We start from the raw sequence: 21,251 nt of genomic DNA on the forward strand, positions 1-21,251 counted from the left end.
GCCAAAATTTTTGTGTGTCTGTGTGTGTGTTTGTGTGCTTATATATAAATACTATAATTTCCCGTTTCCACTGCACACAAAGCGTTGCATTTGGGAAAAGTAATTTTGACAATTAATTATGGGATGAATGTTTTTTGGGCTAAGTATCAGTTTTGCTCAGTTTCATGGATGGTATCTAATGTGAGGCAAAGTCAGATATCTTAACAAATTCACCTCTATAGTTACCTACCCCTCCCAATGGCATCTCTGTTGCCTGATTCTAGCATCATCTTACTGCCCTCCCTACCTGCTGGATATCCCAGGATAGCCAAGCATGTCTGGCATTTGTGCCATCTTTAAAGGGTTGCAGTGTACCCAGACAATCATTGGCAATCCAGCATTGCCCCTTACCAGCAATGTAATGGCACAGTAGCCACAAAGCTATGCTGCTCATGGCACACAATGCCCAACTCTCTCACCTTAATTACTGGTTACCTGTCTGTAGCTACATCCCATCCAAACCCTCTTCCAGTGTCATCTCTACTCTGTCCCTTGTGATCACTGTAGACTCACAGACTGTCATTGTCCAGTAGGGAACATCACATACAGGCAAACAATTGGACAGTTCCACAGATAAGCTTTGATGTACAGCAAGTTAAAGCGAACACAAGCAACATGAATCATGGATGGAGTTCACCCTCACAATAGAAACCAAATACTGACATGATGACCGATGACTCTCTCTTTTAGGCTTTAGGTTTATCTGCAGCTCTCAGCCCTGATCTACAGGATTCGAGTGTCAATCATATCCTGTCTGGCTTGTATACCCCAAAGCAGCTGAGCTCTATTATACATAATGTCAGCTTTTTCCTCCCCAGTGGATTAATCTTCACCCTTGGAAGACTGTTCCCATTCCTGCAAATCCAAACCATAGCCCCACTGCTTGCTCCAACTGTGCAGAGCACAGTGCATCAAGGTGGTGCAACACACTCTGCCCAGAAATGAATGGTAGGTTCCCTTCAAACAGCAGAACCAAACCTTCAGCAGCCCTGTTCCAGCAATGGCCCTCGTTGAAGTATGGTTAGCATTATATCTGGACTCTGCATTAATGGTGTGAGGAACTGTGGTTGCAGTGGATAGCCCTTATAAGGCACCTATGTTTTTTTTAAAATTGAAATGTGATATAGCTGCAAGCTGATAAGAATAAATAATGATTGTTGTGACAGACTGAAAAGCTTAAAAAAAGAGGGGAGCCATTCCAACCTGAAATAATTCCACAGAGGCCAGTATCAAATCATTAAGTCACCCTTTATATATTTACACAGAGAGTCCTCAATACTGATCCAGCCCCATCAGAGGCAGCTCTCAGAGTGAGCAGGATGTCTGACATTCCTGTTCTTATTTGTCAGCCAGGGCACCCTGATTGGGCCAGATTAACAGCCCTAATTAGGGAACTCATGTTCTATGAGGTCAATCTGACTGACCTTGTTACAATCACTACACACTACTGTCACCTGGCTATAATAAATTTAGGGGCTAGGCCAATACAGTCCCATGGGCAAATTAAAGAATTGGAGATGGGAAAACAAATTTTCAAAAGCTGACTGAAACAAGAAATATTTTCTTGGGTGTGTAAGATTCAGGTGCTAAAATACACACATTTGATGTTAATGCTTTCTGAAAATAGGATGAAATAAGTTTTGAAGAACTAAAAGCATTGTCCTTGGAAGAGTTAAAATAGCTAAGACGACACTTAGAGATGAAATACGTGCGAAAGCTAGAAAAATAAAAATTGCAAAATGGTTGTCAACCACGTAGAGATGGAAACTGAGGATTTGTGAGACAGATACATTAAAATTAGAATAGCTAAAATTAGAACTGGAATTTCAATGAAGAAAGGAGGAAAGAGAACTTCAAGAATGGAAAGAGGACAGACAGAGGCAGGAATGAAAACAGAAGAAAAAAAGACAATTTCAGGAAAGGGATTTTGAAAGAAATACATTTAAATTGAGACAACTGGAGCTGAGGAGAGAGAATAGTATTGATGAGGGAATCCAGATTTATGTGTCGAAGTATACAAGTTTACCCATTAAATTTCTAAGTTTGATGAGATTCAAAGTTGTTACTTGTTCAAGGCTAGAGGAATGTGCAACAGTGTCGTAAGAAAGTCCATGAAGTTCTGCACTCTGCTAAGGTAAGGGTCACCACCCACTCTCTGCTACCTTACATTCACTTTAACTCTCCGTTTCCAACTGCCTCATTGACCAAGACTCATAGCTATAACCTTCATTACTGCACACAGGATCTTCTCTCATTGGCTCTCACCCACCCTATTCCCCTTTGCCCTCTGTGTCTCCTACTAACTTACTCAGCATCCCTCACCAAGTTTCCTGCACCAACACTAACATCTGTGCCAGTCACTTTCATCTTACTTAATACCACAGATTGCAAGTGTGTTAAGATCACTGAAATTCTATCCCTACCACCTCACACCCACCATCTACCAAGAATTTGCATACAAGAGCTTAGAGTCATAGAATTCTCCAGCACAGAAAAAGGCCCTTCAGCCTATTGAGTCTGTACCAGTCAAAAACAAGCACCAAACTATCCTGTTTTCGAACACTTGGCTGATAGCTTTCTCTGCATTGGCATCACGAGTGCAAATCTAAATATTTCCTAAATATTTTGGGGGTTTCTGCCTCTACCACCCTTACAGATTCCAGATTCACATCACCCTCCCGGTGAAAAAAATTTCCTCACATCCCTTTTACACTTTGTGTCCCTTTGCATAAATCCGTATGCCAGTCATCAATCCCTCCATCAAGGTGAGAAGTACGTGTATATAGATATGTGCCCTATCTCTGCCAATCATAATGTTATGCTTCTCAATCATGTACCTTCTCAGTCTCCTCTGCTCTAAAGAAAACAGCTCCTGTTTGTCCAACCTCTCTTCATAAATCTCCAGTCCAGGAAACATCTTGGTAAATCTCCTCTGCATCCTCACCAGTGCATTCACATCCCTCCTATAATGTGGATTCCCGAATTGCACACAATGCTCTAGCTGTGGCCTAAACAACATTTTATATGGTTACAACATAACTTTCCTGCTCTTAAACTTTCTGCTTCAGCTGATAAATATAAGTCTCATATGCCATCATAAGCACTTTATGTATCAGGTCTGTGTTTCATACACACCCAGGCTTTTATGATCCTTGGTGCTTCCTGAGCATGTTGTGAAATATTTCCGATTTAATGTTAGAGGAAATCAACTCCATGCCCCTTGTGTAACCTATCCGACTTTGGAATGTCTTTGGGTATTCTGGACTGCAGTGACATTCAAAGATTACCTGTACTCACTTCTCCTGCACAGAGATAACCAAGATTAATTTGTAATGAACAATGACATGGTCAGACGTGCTTGTGGCCAAGATTTGTAATCTAGATAGTTGGTCATTACATGTGGAACTGTATGGGAATGTTTTGTATGTAATTCACCTCAACACATTAAAAAAAAATCAGACGGAGACATTGGGAAGCCTCACCTGTGTTGATTCTTGCATATGCAAAGCAGATACATTTTTCTTGTGGAAAAAATATTGATCTTCTCTGAACTGTCACAGAGTATTAACTTTTATATTATCTTTACATGAGTGCACATAATTGGAATGAACCAATCACCAATAATACATGTGATTCAATTCATCCAATGGTGGTCAAGTTCCAATTACTGCACACTGGATCATCTCTGATTGGCTCTCACCCATCCTATTCCCCCTTTCCCTCTGTGCTTCCTACTAACTCACTCAGCATCCTTCACCAAGTTTCCTGCACCAACACTAACATCTGTGTCAGTCACTTTTATCTTACTCAATACCACACATTGTAAGTGTGTTAAGATCACTGAAATCCTGTCCCTGCCACCTCGCACCCACTGTCTACCAAGAATTTGCATGCAAGAGTTTAGAGTCGTAGAAGTCTACAGTGCAGAAAAGGGCTAAGGCATGTGGCAGGAAGGACGGGAGGTAAACAGATGGCCAACTATTATGTTTATAATCTTATTTTTGAGGGTCGTATGATCTTATTTATCAGAACATTTTATCTGTTTGTTTCTCCAGCACAATGGCTTAAAGTCTTAGGGTATTCCACCTGGACTCCTCATCGATGGAAAGGAATCAATTGTTTTGGGCTGGGCATCATTCACACGAGAGACTTATCGTTTCTGTGTCCTGCATGATTCCTTGCAACTCTGATACATTTGTTTTAACCGTTATATGTGCCCTGTCTGTTCTGTTAACATGTCTGACTTCAAGCTGGTACTTTGCTGATGCCAATCGAAATTCTTCTTTATTTCGCTCAAGAAAATCTTGTACTTGGCTTCCTGTTTTGGTTAGTATTGTATTTGAATTGAAGCGTGGTATAGCTATGTGTTATGTAAAAAGTTATGTGAAAAGAATTAAAAATAATTGTTGCGGCCAACCAAGGGGTTTTAAAAGAGAGAAGCCAATTTCCCCCTCCTCACCCAGTCATTACAGCTAGAAAACCACTCAGCTGTGTTCAATGCAGCAGCTCACCACTGTTTTCTCAAGGCCAGCTAATGCTAAACACGCTGGTGATGTCCACATCCAGTGAGTAAATTTTAAAAATCTCTCATCAACGTTAGACACTATAATTCAGAGAAGAATTAAACACAGCATAATTTTCAGGTTGTTATTGTATCTCACCCAAATACTAATGTAATAAGGAGGGAAAAGACAATGTTGATTGAATTTAAATTCATTCATTTCTCCTACTGTGGCAGATTAGGTGGATGAGTGCTGTTGAGTGGAGATGCTGCATGCAATAGTGAGGTATGTTGAACATGAGCAGTGGTGAAGTTTGTGTGCAGTGGCAGAGTTAGTGAGTGTATGATAGCAGGGAGAAGATGGTAAGATCTTTCTCCTGTACTGCTGTGCATTCCACCTGAGCCTGGATACAGCGCTGACCTGGGGCTGCTTTCCATGTATGGGCCAGCTTTGTTTGGTTACTTGTTCTCTCTGGTAGTCTGCTAGGTAGAGAATGACCCATATCTTGATCATCCCATCCTCCAGGACCTCTAGTTCACTTACTGAAATGTGGAATGTCAACTTCCCTTTCTGAGATATTTTGGTTTTCTAAGAAGACCATATGCCTGAGATAGTTCCTGAATTGCAGCATCTGAAATGGTGTGTAGCTGAGCTTTGAGTATGAAGCTTCCTGCAGCAGTGGGAATTTTGCCTTTTATTGCCTTACCAGAAAAAGATGCTTCAGAGGCTGGTTACATAATTAATGAGGTGACAAAAGTTGCTGTGAGCTATCTCAGGTACCTGCTAAGAAACTCTACAAAAGTACCGTCAAGTCTAAAAATAATTTCAAATTAAGAAAAAAACTGCAACAATAGCTAGTTTTCTTTATGATGAACAACACACAAGATGAATTGTATTTTTAGGAATTGTACACTTCCAAATTGCAAAATTCTGGAATTATTTGGTATTTTACTCGGAAATCGGATTTTCTCTCTTCTTCTATTAAAGCAGGTTAAACAGACATCCCACATTGAAGTATTTATTTTTATATCCTGCATTTAAAAGGGAAATATGCTCATTAATATTACCTGAAGTTGTGTTTGCGAAATTATGGTCATAAAGAAGGGAACAACTTGTGCATGTATTCCATTCATGCACCAGATATAATTGAATTATCAGGTGTTACTGAAATTATCAGAAAACATCACTGTAAAATATTAATTTCAAGCTCATTGGTTGGTCAAGGGATGAGGGCGGGGGTGGAGTGATTTTGAAACTGGTAAAATCAGGCCATCGGGCTCCTGAGGCGGAATATGAGGTGCTGCTCTTCCAGTTTGTGGGTGGTGTCATTATGAATGATATGTTGGATGCGGAGGTTGTTATCTTCATAGGATACGTGGAACAGTCCCGCTTCTGCTGTTACACTGGCATTATCCCCCACGTCTTCCTCCTCTACATTAATGACCGTATCGGCATTGCATCGTGCTCACACGAGGAGCTTGAACAGTTTATCATCTTTACTAAAATCTTTCACCCAAACCTTAAATTCACCAGGACTATCTCTAATACCTCCCTCTGCTTCCTGGACCTCTCCGTTTCCATCTCGGATGACCACCTTGTAACTGACATCTATTTCAAGCCCACCAACTCCCACAGCTATCTGGACTACACCTCCTCTCACCCACCTTCCTGCAAGAATACGATCCCCTTCTCCCAATTCCTCTGCCTCTGCCGTGTCTGATCCCAAGATGGGGCGTTCCACTCCTACACATCCCAAATGTTCTCCTATTTCAAGGACCGTAACCTTCCTCCTCGATGATTGAAAATGCCCTCAAATGCACCTCTTGCGTCTCCCACATCTCTGTCCTCACAATTGCCTCTCCCTGACAAAAACAAAAATAAAGACAGAATCCCCCTTGTCCTCACACATCACCCCACCAACCTCTGCATCCAATGTATCATTCTCTGCCACTTCCGCTACCTACAATCTGACCCCACAACCAAAGATATATTTCCCTCCCCTCCCCTGTCTGCCTTCCATAGGGACCGCTTTCTCCCAGACTTCCTCGTCCGCTCCACACTCCCCACTAGCCCACCACCCCCGGGACCTTTCCCTGCAACCGCAGAAATTGCTACACCTGCCCCTACACCTCCCCCCTCAGCTCCATTCAAGGCAAAAAACAAACCTTGAACATCAGACATGGGTTCACCAGCACGTCCATCAATTTGGTCTACTGCATCTGCTGCTCCCGATGTGGCTTCCTCTACATCAGTGAGAACGAGTAGAGGCTCGGAGACCACTTTGTAGAGCGCCTGCGTTCTGTATGCGACAAATGACACCACCTTCTCGTTGCGAAACATTTCAACTCCCCCTTCCAATCCCTGGGTGACATGTCCATCCTGGGCCTCCTTCAGTGTTACAATGATGCCACCCGCAAACTGGAGGAGCAGCACCTCATATTCTGCCTTGGGAGCCTACAGCCCAATAGCCTAAACATGGATTTCACCAGCTTCAAAATCACTCCACCCCGGCCTCATCCCATGACCAACCCTCCCTCTCATCCCCGCCTCCTTGACCTGACACAACCTGCCCATCTTCTCTCCCACCTATCTGCTCCTCCCACCTCACTGACCAATCTCCACCACTGCCTACCTGCACTCACCTATCACCATTCCACCTACCTTCCCCAGGCCCACCTCTCCTCTCTCTATTTATATCTGTGCTCCCCTCCCTCTCCCCATTTCTGAAGAAGGGTCCCAACCTGAAACATCAACTTTCCTGCTCCTCTGATGCTGCCTGGCCCGTTGTGTTCCTCCAGCTCCACACTGTGTTATCTCTGACTCCAGCATTGCCGTTCTTACTATCACAATAATTTTCACATTGTTTTTAGGTGTCATGAAAAATGCTGATGTTAAGGAATTGATTCTTCAGTATTAAATGCTTTTCCTCCATTGACTGACTTGTTTCTAACTCATTCTGCCAATTCTGTTGCTAAAGTAACTTGTGATCCCAGGTGATGGTGCTACTAAAAAAGTCAGAATGGAATCTGGCTTGATAGATCATTTTTAAAAAATGTAATTAATGTGCTGAACTGAAACTGAAACATAGTCATATTGGCCTACAAAGTTTCTTTAACAGCAAAACAGACGTTTATTGCACAAAATACAAAAATAAACTTAGTTATAGCAAAATCATGGTAACCTATTTCTGTACCCCCTCCAAAGCCTGCACATCCTTCTGGTAGTGTGACGACTAGAGCTGTACACAATATTCCAAATGTGCATAAGTTCTACACAGCTGCAGCAATGGCTTGCTGACTTGCCAATTTTTATACTCTATGTCCTGACTGAGGAAGGCAAACATGGTTTATGCCTCCTTCACAGAATCCCGACAGTGTGGAAACTGGCCATTTGGTCCAACAAGTCCGTACCAACCCTCCAAAGAGCAACGTACCCAGAACCATCTCCTTGTAACCATACATTTGCCAGGGCTAACATACCTAACCTATACATCCCTGAACACTATGGCAATTTAGCATGGCCAATCCACCTAGTCTGTGCATCTTTGGACTGTGGGAGGAAACCAGAGCACCCAGAAGAAACCCACACAGACACAGGGAGAATGTGCAAACTCCACACAAACAGTTGCCCGAGGGTGAGATTGAACCCAGGTCCCTGGTGCTATAAGGCAGCAATGCTAACCACTGAGCCACCGTTCCACACCTTCTTGACTATATTATCCATGTTTGTTGCCATTTTCAGGGAACTGTGGACCTGTATGCCTAGATCCCTCTATATGTTGATGCTACTAAGGATTCTGTTATTTACTGTATATGTCCCTCCCATATTAGGGCTTCCAAAACACCTCACCTCACACACTTGTCTGAATTAAACTCCATCTGCCATTTCTTTGCCCAAGTCTCCAGCCTGTCTATATCTTGCTGCATCCTCTGACAATCCTTACCACTATGTGTAGCTCCTCCAATCTTAGTGTCATCCATAAAATTACAAATTAGGCTACCTGCATTCTCCTCCAAATCATTTATATCTTACAAACAATTGGGGTCCCAACACTGATCCCTACTGGTCAAAGATCTCCAGAAAAAAAAAACCATTCCACTGCTAGTCTTTGTCTTCTATGTCCAAGCTAGTTCACCACAGATACCATGTGACTTCATCTTTTGCATCAGCCCATCAAGAGGATCCTTGTTAAAGGCCTTGCTAAAGTTCATATAGACAACATCTGACACCTTGCCTTCATCAAATAATCCTTGTCACTTCCTCAAAAAATCTCAATCAAGTTTGGGAATCATGACCTTCCTTGCACAAAGCCATGCTGCCTATTTTTAATAATAACGTCCCTGATTCTCCTCATTTCTTTTCTGTGGGATCTTCTTACACGAATGCTCACAAAACTGAGAGTTTAAATTTTCAAAGCATTTTAAAACCTGTCAATTTCTAAACAAACTCTTTTAGCTTGGAAGCTGCACAAACCAAACTTTTCCACTGAGGTAACAAGGTGTGGAGCTAGATGAACACAGCAGGCCAGGCAGCATCAGAGGAGCAGGAAGGCTGACGTTTCGGGCCTAGACCCTTTCCACTGAGGTAACTGTGTTTTCCCTGAACTGTCCTGAACTACTGTAAGGACAAAAACTAAACTTGTTTCTGACCCTAGTTAGGTCTCCTCCAAACTGCCCTAACAAGTTTCAATCTCTGAGTTTTCTAAATTAAAATCACTCCTTAATTATTCTGAACTGGAAACAAACTTCAATGTTTACCCAAATCTTTTAACCACCACAGTATAAACAATTTTGCACTTTATTGGCAGGGCAAGAGAATTAAATTGTGATCACTTTGAGTTAATCGTTAAACATGGTCTAAGGAGACAACAATATTTTGTAATAATGTTCCCTAGGGAGTTAAATAAATGATATGGTAACTCCATTTGTTGCTCTGAACTGTTCTGTATTTTACAATGGCCACAGTGTAAGCAATTGCAGAATAACTGGATTGCCAATTAGTGATCTCTAACAGCTCAATGCTAAGTGTCGCTTACTGTTAAACAAAACCCCATCATTTTGGCATCAAAATCTAATTTTAGAAATTAGGTGATTGCAAAAACAAAGTAGAAAAATAGGCTTACATTTCAACTAAATCTATGAATTTTTGCAAAGTTGCCATTAATTAAAATGAATATTGTTAGTCATTAGCATTTTTTAGTCTTTTTCTCACTTTTAAGCTTAGCAGTCATCTCGACACATTTCAGTGATATAATTTTCAGAGGATTTGCATCATGATTAAGTGCTCTTCTTGCTTTAGTTAATTTATCAAACTTCAGAAAGAAGCACATGATATATTGTGTGATGATGGCAAAATCCAAGAAGGAAAGTAACACATATTACTGAATAAGATAGTATGGTTATGAAGGAACTATTTTCAGATTGTATAGTCAATTAGTTTTTTTTAATCTTTCAGTTTGCATAGGTCAGAGGGAAATTCAGACATATGGCAAAAACTTCATGTCAATCAAAGGTCTCTTTTGCTAGAAATTGTACCATACACTGAAGACCTGGCTTTTCATTGATGAAAAGATTAAAATGCTGAAAACTGTTGGCTTGTTTTGATTCTGTATCTGAGTGCTTCACGATAAGCTAAAGATCCTAAACAGTTATATCCTCCTCACAGTCTCCAAGAGAAATGTAAAATTAAAAAAAAACTGTAACTGCTGGAGATCTGAAACAAAAACAGAAAGTTCTGAAGAAACTTAGCAAGTCTGGCCGCATCTGTGGATAGAGAAATTGAGTTACTGTTTTGAGTCCAGCAACCCTTTGTCACAACATCTGACACCTTGCCTTCATCAAATAATCCTTGTCACTTCCTCAAAAAGTCTCAATCAAGTTTGGGAATCATGACCTTCCTTGCACAGAGCCATGCTGCCTATTTTTAATAATAACTTCCTTGATTCTCCTCATTTCTTTTCTGTGGGATCTGCTTACACGAATTCTCACAAAACTGAGAGTTTAAATTTTCAAAGCATTTTAAAACCTGTCAATTTCTAAACAAACTCTTTTAGCTTGGAAGCTGCACAAACAAAACTTTTCTGTTTTTTCCTCCAAGAGAAAAGTTCTAATTAAAGGGCTTAATCATGGGTGAAAAATTGATGAAATATGGTGATGGCTTGACGAAAAACAAAGTTTTTCAAATGTTTTCTTCTGCTAGAATAATGGGTGGAATTTTTCCAGCCCCTGAACAACATGGACATCAGCAACTCACTTGGTAAAATGTAGCATTAAAGAAAAAAAAAATCCTCAATGTTGAGAAAAGGAAGTCCAAATTTCCACCCAAGGTTTTGATAATGTGATGAGAAACTTGTTAATAAGTGGCAAGTGATCTACTAATGAGCATTAGTATCTCAGTATTACCGAATCTCACCTTATTTATGTGCAGTTTACCAGGTAGTGGAGAGAAAACAGATGGCGACAGTTCCTGATGTGAAGGTCTGTGTGGGTACCCAGCAGCTGCAGCTTGACATTTGCTCCTCTGACCACATTCCTCAAAACCTCAGGGAATGCTGCATGGGCAGCAAATACCTGCATTCTTTGTCCAAGTTAGTTGGCATCGGACATACACCAAGTCATCATGGCACATAGAAACATAAAAAATAGGAACAGGAACAGGTCAATTGGCCATTTGAACCTGCTCCGCCATTCAATGTGATCATGACTCATCATCTTATTCATACCCTGATCCCACTTTTGCCCCATATCCTTTGATCCCTTTAACTCTAAGAACTAAATCTGACTCCTTCTTCAAAACATTCAATGCCTTCACCTCAACCACTTTCTGTGGCAGAGAATTCCACAAGATTACCATTCTCTGGGTGAAAATAATTCTGCTCATCTCGGTCCATACTCCATATCGTTAGATTTTGCCCCTGGTTCTGGACTTCCCTGTCATTGGGAGAATTCTCCCTGCATTTACCCTGTCTAATTCTTTTAGAATTTTATAGGTTTCCATGAGATTCACCCCTCCATTCTTCTAAATTTCTTTGAGTATAGTCCTAACCAATTCAGTCTCTCTTTGTATGGTGCCCCTATTATCCCAGGAATCAGTCTGGTAAACCTCCCTTCATAGCCAGCACATTCTTCCTTAGATATGGAGAGCCAAACTGCACACAATACTCCAGATGTTTTCTCACCAATATCTTTTATAACTGCAGCCAGATACTCCTGCTCCTGTACTCAAATCCTCTCGGTATGAAGGACAACATACCATTTGCCTCCTTCATTGCCTGTTGAACTTGCAAGCTTATTTTCAGTGATCAGTGTATGAGGACACCCAGATCTTATTACACCTCCCCCATTCTGAATCCATCACCATTCAGATGAGCCACCTTCCTGTTTTTGCTTCCAATGTGGATAACCTCAATTTTTTCCACATAATACTTCATCTGCCATGAATTTGCACACTTGGTCAACTCCAAATTTCACTGAAGCATCTCTGCATCCTTCTCACAGTTTACTCCCCCGACCCACTTGGAAATATTACATTTAATTTCCACATCTAAATCATTACTTTATATTGTAAATTTCTGAAGTGCAAGCACTGATCCTTGCAGAATCCCATCTGTCACTGGCTGTCACTTAAAAAAAATTGTTTATTCCACACTTTGTTTCCTGTCTGACAATCAGTTCTCTTTCCATGTCAGTACACTACCCCCAAACCCATGTGCTATAATTTTAACACATCTGAGTCACTTATAATTCAGTCCACCACTTCAATTCTGCATTTTAGGGCTGACTGACACCTTACAATGCCATGCTCCTTCCAAGCTGTTTCGCAAGCAGGGACAGATACACATCTTAACATGCTGTATCTTAGGGATTTCAGTTTCCTCTCTTACCACTCATGTACTTTGCACCTTCTTGGATATTCACAGCATCCCTACCTTGCCTTTTTGCCCATTGCTGCCTCAATGAGAACTTATAGCCTTAGAGCTGAGCTCTGTCATTGTCCAAGGAGAGCTTCCTCCTCCCCAATGTCCTTGTCCTCCATCACAAAAGACTGCACCCCTTCCTTAGTTCCCTAACATCCAAGGCACCACCTTGTTGTCTGCTCCAATTCTGTGGAGCACAGCACACCATCGTGATGTGGCACCATCTGTCCCAGAAAGCCAGCCCAGAGCTGTCCAAGCAGTGGAACTACATCTTCAGGAGCCCTATGGCCTGTTCCACCACAGCTCTGGTTGTATCTGCACTCCACATTGGTCAGATGTTGTGCAATGGTGTCATGGCCCTGGTCACAGTGGGTAGCCCTTATTCCCCAGTAACCATCCTTGCAGGGATGCTGGACCTTCAACTGCACCGGAAACACGAGAGTGGTCCAGGATGTGCAAGTCGTGAGGGTAGCGAGCATACTCTTCAAGGAAGGGGTAATAGTGATCACAGATCAAATCAAACTTTAGTGTACTGCAACCCTGTCCTATTGATGAATCCCACAGTGTTGTGATACAACTCTCTCAGAGCCATGTGTATGCAGTCTTTCATAGAATCCCTACAGTGTGGAAACAGGCCCTTCAGCCCAACAAGTCCACACCGACCCTTGGAGCATCCCACCCAGACCCATCCCCCTATAACCCACCTAATCTACACATCCCTATGGGCAATTTAGCATAGCCAATCCACCTAGCCTGCACATCTTTGGACCGTGGGAGGAAACTGGAGCACCCGGAGGAAACCCACGCAGACCCGGGGAAAATGTGCAAACTTCACACAGACAGTCGCCCGAGGGTGGAATTGAACCTGGGTTCCTGGCGCTGTGAGGCAGCAGTGCTAACCCCTGAGCCACCGTGTCGATAACTCCCTGCATCAAGGTGATCCCAACAACATTCCTGAATCCTACTGTCCAGGCTGCAGCACCAACCTCATCTTGGGGGAACTTAATGAATCGGTTTGACCTTGCATAGATGGAATTGGTTACTGTCCTGACAAGTCCCACACAAATCACCCATCCAGAGCCAATCACATAGAAGATCAGAGCAGCAGTGACCCTCACAGCTATCGGGAACGGATGGCCTCCCGCTCCTGAAGCCCTCAGCTCCTGCTTCACATCCCAGGACTGTTCTGCCACAGTGTCCCAGTACATACAGAGCCTGGACCAGCACTGAGTCTCACTCATGCCCAGGAAATGAAGTCAGGACTTGCTTCTCTACAATCTGTTTTTGTTTTCACAAGCAGTCAGGCATAACATCCCACCAACAAAGGTGTCCATCACTCTCAGTGGAAACAACCTATATTAGCCATAGATGAAACAGTAGAGTTTCTCAGATCTCAGAAGACTAATTGGTGACATACCCACTGGAGAAGGGCAGTGCACAATTTACCACACAGTGAGACATGCTGGGTGTGGACAATGGAGGAATATGTCTGCATTGGATATACCCATTCTGCCTCAGCACCTACAGTTGCTTGCTGGATGTACTGTGCCAGCTGAGTGTCTACCAGGTCAGCAAAAGTAGCTGTCTGCACCCTCCAAGCCTTACACCCACATCAAACACGAAACCTTACACGACACTCAGTACAGATGATTGTTATGTTAGGTAAGGACTCAAACCTGTGTGGCTCACACAGGTCCCCTGGAGGTTAGACCAATGCTGGTTCCTCTTCAACCAGTGGTGGCCTTTTGTACCATCATTACTGATAACTTCAACATCATTGAGATGCTCAGGTTCAAATTGTAAGCACCGGTTGCATGTAGCAAATCACCTTTGACCAGTATCTGTCCCCTCAGCTCCCTCAATCTGAATACATATGAAATGAGCAATGAACTCCTTTCAAAACCAGTATAGGTGCTCTTTGCAAACAGCAGCTTTGTGTTTTTGTTGCTACAATGTTGTGGCATCCAGCAAATGTAGATCCCACATTTTAGGCCACAAACAGATACTTAGTCCACCCAGCCTGGGTGTTGTTCCAGCCATTTTCTAGTAGAACTTTGCATCGAGAGAAGGGAAAGTGATTGCTAGCAGCACAGATTGTACTGATCACTGTCAGTATTGGGTCCTACCTGCTCACTAAGTACCCACTTCCCAGATCCCTCATGTCCTCTATTACACTGCACTACCTCAACAGCCTATTTCAACCAATCACCCTCTGTGGACTTTCATTCAAAATTGTCCTCCCTGTCCATGAATCATAGCATTTCACCTTGCTGATGCCAGTCTTGCTCCTTTATGGTCCCCCTGGGTAGGCCACAATTGTGGTCATAGTCAATAACCCTCTCTCCCGTAACCTATCATACCCTCTGATGCAGTTCCAAATTCCACTCATTCAACTGGAGTTTCCCCTGTTACATTACATTCCCCTGTTCCTTAACCCCACCCACTACATATGGCTCTGATTCTCACCCCACACCAACACAACTGCCTTGACTTCCGTACCCATTTTGTCATTGATCCCTCCACTGCCACTTCTGGCACCCCCTACACCCATGCAAACTGAATGATTGACAGATGGGCACCCAGGCCTGTATTCAATCCAGGCTGCTGACTGTCCACGATAAACAGACCCTTGACATGATGGAGCAGACTCCTGATGTTTGTAATAAAATAAGATAAAGAACTGCGGATGTTGGAGATCTGAAGCAAGAGCAGAAATTGCTGGCTCTATTGGACTGACTGCTGGAGAGCTCCCTGATCTGTTGACTATCAGCAGACAATATGGACAACTGAAGCTCTGGTCTGTGTGCAGACTTTGCCCCTGACTGACAGTACCAGAAGGCCCTGACTGACTGCACTTCCCTCCCTGATAGGACTGTGGACTATCTTTCTTCAGTTTCTGACACGGTAATTTGGTTGAATGAAGTGTGTTTGTCGTGTAGGCAGCCTGCATATGATATAGATATTCGATTGTCATCTCTGAGCGCCTTTCACCAAAACTTCTCTCTCCGCCTCACGCCCCCAAAACCCCACACAGTTCAATACTGGCATGCAATCTGTCTGTGATTATGCTAAATAACCATTAAAAAGCTACAATGAAAGCTTTTGGCTGAAGCACCATTGCACTGACAGGCAGGGCATGGAAGGTGAGAGCATGCAGGTAACCTCTAAGTAAGTGAGTGCTAAGAAAGCAAGCAAACAGCCCTGAGATACAGACTTTGCCATGCTGTGAGCTGGTTATCTATCCCTATGTTCAACCTTCTCCATGAGTCGTTACTGGTGTGCCCTGCAAACTTGTTGAGTGACCCTGACACAAGCTTGTTTGGTGAGGTGGGAAGCCGAATACCAATAAGGTGAGCTGTAGCATTAATAAGTGTTGATCTTTGTCAATTTGCATCTCACCTCTGCCTAGTGAGAATCTCACCACGCTGTCTGTGAAAAGCATAAAAGACAGAGAACGATGAGCCTTACTGCACTTGTCGCCCGATTCTGTCGCGCATCTTGCTTTAGGCCACATCACTCAGGCTCCTATAAGATTCTGTACAGTATGGAGCTGGAGGAGCACAGCAGGTCAGGCAGCATTAGAAGAGCAGGAAAGTTGACGTTTTGGGCTGGGACCCTTCATCAGGTCCTGATGTTGCCTGTCCTGCTGTGTTCCTCCAGCTCCACACTATATTGACACTGACTCCAGCATCTGCAGTTCTTGCTATCTCCTCCAAGATTCTTCTTGAAGACTTTAACTGAAACAGTTATTCTTGTTAAATTGTTATTCTTGTAACACTGATACAAAAGCACACCCTACATTCCACACAAATTTACATTTCAAACCTCCTGGCTGCTTGAAACCTGTTCTCATATTTTTGAACAAGATCAGCAATTCAGGGAATAACCATACCTGTCTTTTTAATTGCCCCATGGAGCGGGTTGGAATCCTATTTAAAAATTAAATGGATTAATGCATTTAAAATGAACGTGACAAATGTAATTGCTATTTGATGAACTCAGTTCACGGAGTTCATAGTTCATAATTCATCGAACATAGAGGAGCACACGTGGATTTCAATTATTTTTGATAAAATACGATTCTTTATTTAAACTAGAATGATGAGGACAATCTGAAACTCATTAAAATGCAGCAAAAATTATTGGTGTGCCTCACAGAATTATAGAAATCAAGAATGGTAGAGATTTACCACATGGATGGAGACCATTCGGCCATTTGTGTCTGTGCTAGCCAACAAGTAGCCACCCAGCATAATCCCAGTTTCCAGCTCTTGGTCCTTAGTCTTATAGGCTACAGCAGTTAAATGGATATCCTAAATACATTCTAAATGTTATGAGGGTTTCTGCCACAACCACCCTTTCAAGCAACAGGTTCCAAATCACCAGCACTCGCTGGATGAAAAAATTCTCTTCCCTCTGAATCTCCTACTTCTTGCCCTAAATCTGTGCCCCTCTGTTTGGAACCCTTCACCAAGGGGTGTATAGCCTCCTCTCCACTCTATTTACATCCCTCATAATTTCACAGACATCAGTTAGATCTCTCTCAGCCTCCTCTGCTCCAAAGGAAACAGTAATCTAGCTAATCTTTCTTGCTACCTAAAATTCTCCCGTTTTCAGTCGCATACTAATAAATCTCACATATGAAACAAGACAATTAATTTAAAAAACTTCAATGCTATTAATTATAGCTTTAGGAATCTTTTTGTCCAATTACTGAATCGTCCTTTGATCCTGTCTGGGATCAGGCTTGTAGTTGCCTGATCTTGTCACACTCATGTGGTTGACTGTTGACTTCACTTCTGCAATTAATACAAATTGAGCCTTAACAACCCAAGTAACACCTTCGAAGATATATGTTCTAATCTCATCGCCAATGTTTGTACAATCTCAGTGACTAGAATATCTGTTCTGTGCTGTGTCTGTGACCAGACAGCAGTGATCCACGTATGCTGAACCTGCTAGAGGAACTGAGGCAAGTCTGTCTTTGCACTTGTCTTCCAGTACTATTTTGGATACAGAGGTGCCGATATGGTTGCTTCGCACCTCACTAGTTAAAAAATAGTTTTGAAATTGCAGGTTTATCACATTCTCTGAGCATTCTGTTCAAAGTGTGAATGTTGCACTCAATGAATATCAACAGTAATAAATGCCGTCCTCCATTGCTTTTGATACAAAACTGAAGTCAATAAGAGTGTGGAATGTAGGGTGTGCTTGTATCAATGTTGGTGAAGGTCACAATGATTAACAGTACAACCCAGTACATTTATAACAAAAGGTAGATGTTACTAAAATTAAGGCCAGGTAAGCAGTGTGAATAAGCAAACCTATTTCTTCACAGATTGATAAAGGAGGCAGCTACATTACAATTGTCAACTTCAAAATGGAACAGTTAATTCAGAATTTCACACTGCAACTTTAGGTAAAAATTTGAAATTTTGAACTCTTGGAATAAAAGATAAGTAAAAAATAAATAAAAGATTTGGTCTTGTGTATAAAACCTGAGGCCTAGCTAAAGATAAACTCTCTACTGTCTTTGTATGTCTTCTTAATATACAGTCAGGACAACCTTGTGTATTTTTAATTTTTTTTGTATTGAGTCATGACAGTTTGAAGATAAAGGGATAGAAACATGCAAGCATAGAAAATAGAAGCAGGAGGAGGCTGTTTAACTCCTTGAATGTTCACACACCTGAATGAATTAATTAAATACAGCTATTGACCTGGTTTTACCTGTCGGAATAGAATCATAGCATCCCTACAATGTGGATGCAGGCCATTCAGCCCATCTAGTCCACACCCACCCTCCGAAGAACATCCCACCCAGACCCACCCCTTACCCTTCCCTGCATATCTCACCCTAAACACTATGGGCAATCTAGCATGACCAATCCACCTAACCTGCACATCTTTGGACTGTGGGAGGAAACCAGGGCACCCGGACGAAAACCACGCAGACATGGGGAGATTGTGCAAACTCCACACAGACAGTCGCCTCAGGCTGGAATCAAACCCGGGTCCCTGGTGCTGTGAGGCAGCAGTGCTAAGCACTGAGCCACCCATAGCCATAGTCTCTTTTCCCAGTTGCGTGTTAATATGTGACTTGCCATTATTAACAGTGAGACTGGTAACTTTTAAAAAGCATATGAACTTTACAGTGATCTATGCACAAAATTACATTTTTAAAACGTTTCCCCCAACTAAAAATAACACTGGCTAAACAGTAGGCAACTAATACACTAAACTACAGAAAACGTTTGGTTGCATAATGCAAACAAAATTATATGTAATGTTTAGATATTATAATGCACTTTCTGTAGACATCGAGGGCTGAATCTTGGTTTAATTTTGGCTAAATATCAGTTTCATGGTGAGTTTTGTGTTGCAAGGCACCGTGAGATTTCTCACCATATCTTATTCAACACTGCGTTACATTAACTACCTACGTCACTTCCAAGGCACCCCCTCGTCCAATTTAACACCCGTCTTATCAGGCACCATTAGGATATTTCGGAATTGACTTACATTTCTGGCACCTGCGCCATCTTTAAAAGGTCATTGTGTACCTAGCCAAAGACTATTCATCCAGAGCTGCCATGCACTTTTTCTTGATAGCTGCCCTGGACATGGCAGACAAGGAAACATTGGTGCCCTGCTTTGTAAGCAGGGAGCTCGAGGTCCTGCTGGAGGAGGTGATGTAGAGGTAGAATGCTCTCTTTTCTGAGGACCAGCAGTGAAGGCCACGTCACCAGACCGTGCCAGCCTATCTGTGCCATGCCATTATCTTCCCTTCGATTCCTCACACTCATTCCATCTCTGCTACACGACCAACCTCACACCAAGGCTCATGCTCTATTGCCCACTATTGCCTGCAACACCTTCTCTCGCCCACTGTCACCAACCCCCCCAATTCCCGGCACTCCTTATCCTGCTCACTTTCTGCACTGCCTACTCATTCACTTGGAACACCTTGACACCTGCACCAAAAAAAGCAGCTTTGCAACTCACTTTCATCGCCCTTAATACCTACCTCTCTCTTATTCCACAACTGGGGGAAGAAAGAGCCAAGATAGGTGGTATGCTGCCTGACATTTGGTGAGAACATTATGACTCTGACCCAAGAAGCTGATTGATTGTGTCTGTGACCCTGGACTAGTATTGGAGGCTGCCCTTGACTTACTGCACTAGGACCCCATTGAAATGGCTGAGGAGTGCAGACAACCATGAGCTGGTTCCTGGTTTAGTGTGTGTGCCAAATAACAAGATAATCCGGCAATACTGTCAGCTTGATATCTCTTGCTGAGGGCAGAGAATTACTCAAAGGTATGAAATGCCAAGGCAAAGCAGGGATGCTGTGGGCAATTAAGGTAGGCTTAGAGGAAGTGACACCATGACAGCGAGTAAACAGCCTGAAGATGCCACCTAGTTCAGCCCATGAGCTGAGTGCCTCTCCCTGAGTTCACAATGACTTTGCTGCAGCATTACAATGTTAGTCGCTATTGTGTCCTGAGGTGTGGCATTGAAGTACATAAGCATACTGTAAGTAAATCTGAAATATGCTATGGGGATTCTTAGAGGCTAGGGCGCATATATGAGATGAACTGCCAGATGGTGGAGGCTGGTACAAATACAACATTTGAAAGGCATCTGGATGTATACATGAATAGGAAGGATTTAGAGGGACATGGGCTAAATGCTGGCAAATGGGTCTAGTTTAATTTAAGGTATATGGTCGTCATGGATGAGTTGGACTCAAGGGTCTGTTTCCAATCCGTATGGCTCAATGACTCTATGTTGGATGCCACTGTCTGTGGACATGCGGTATGTGTTGCTAGTGCCCATAGAGAGTGCCCATAGAAAGTTTGGTTCCTGGCGTTCAACAAGGAGGTCCCATGGAGCAAATAGCGAGCTGAAGTTACCAGACATCTGACATCCATATCGAGAATTCTCAGCATCTTGTTTGCCTGTGGCTGGACGTAGGGTAAGAAACTGTGCATTAATGAGATGAGTTAACATGTCGTTAACAAGTAATAATCAACCTTAATAGGCAACTTGCTGCTGCCTTGAGAGAATCCCACCTCAATGCCCAGAGCTTGGTGAACTGTTGCATCAAGATTGACATCACCAGACATTTTGTCATATTTCTTCCTGTAGTCCACATCACTCAGATCCCAATAATATTCCACACATTTTCCTGAGTTTGAAGTTTAACTGCATGTGGCTTCACCAGTATCCCTTCTTGCTATTTCACTAAGGTGAGTCCTCTACTGTCTTTTTACACAAAGATTCCCACCATTTAATGCTTTGACTTAAATCAAAAGGAATTCCTGTTGTAAGGTTCTGTTTGGGTGATTCTGTGGTCTTTAGCTTTTCATAATCCTTGGCTCCTCAAAAACAGATTCAGTCCTGCACTTGGTGTTAAGCCAAAAACAACCCGTTTCCCCTGCTTGACAAAGTGCCTCCGTTTGATATCAGAAGATCATAAGAAATAGGAGCAGGAGTAGACCATATGGCTTTTCAAATCTGTTCTGGCATTTGACAAGATCAGGGCGGATTTGCTGTGCCTTAACTTCACTTTTTTGCTGGCTCCATATAACCTGTGATTCCTTTGTTGAACAAATATCGATAATTCGCCCGCCACTATTTTTTTGGAGAGGAGAATTGCAAGGTTTAACAATTCTGGTGGCCTCTCTTCCCCTAAAACCTTTGGATTGACTGATTCTGAGCATCTGTAAGTCTGTTTAGTAATAAAATCATCTGACTCTTCCTTTGTGTACAGATATTAAGGCTCACATTTG

Source organism: Rhincodon typus, chromosome 7 (assembly GCF_021869965.1).
Source record: "Rhincodon typus isolate 14 chromosome 7, sRhiTyp1.1, whole genome shotgun sequence".
Taxonomy (NCBI): Eukaryota; Metazoa; Chordata; class Chondrichthyes; order Orectolobiformes; family Rhincodontidae; genus Rhincodon; species Rhincodon typus.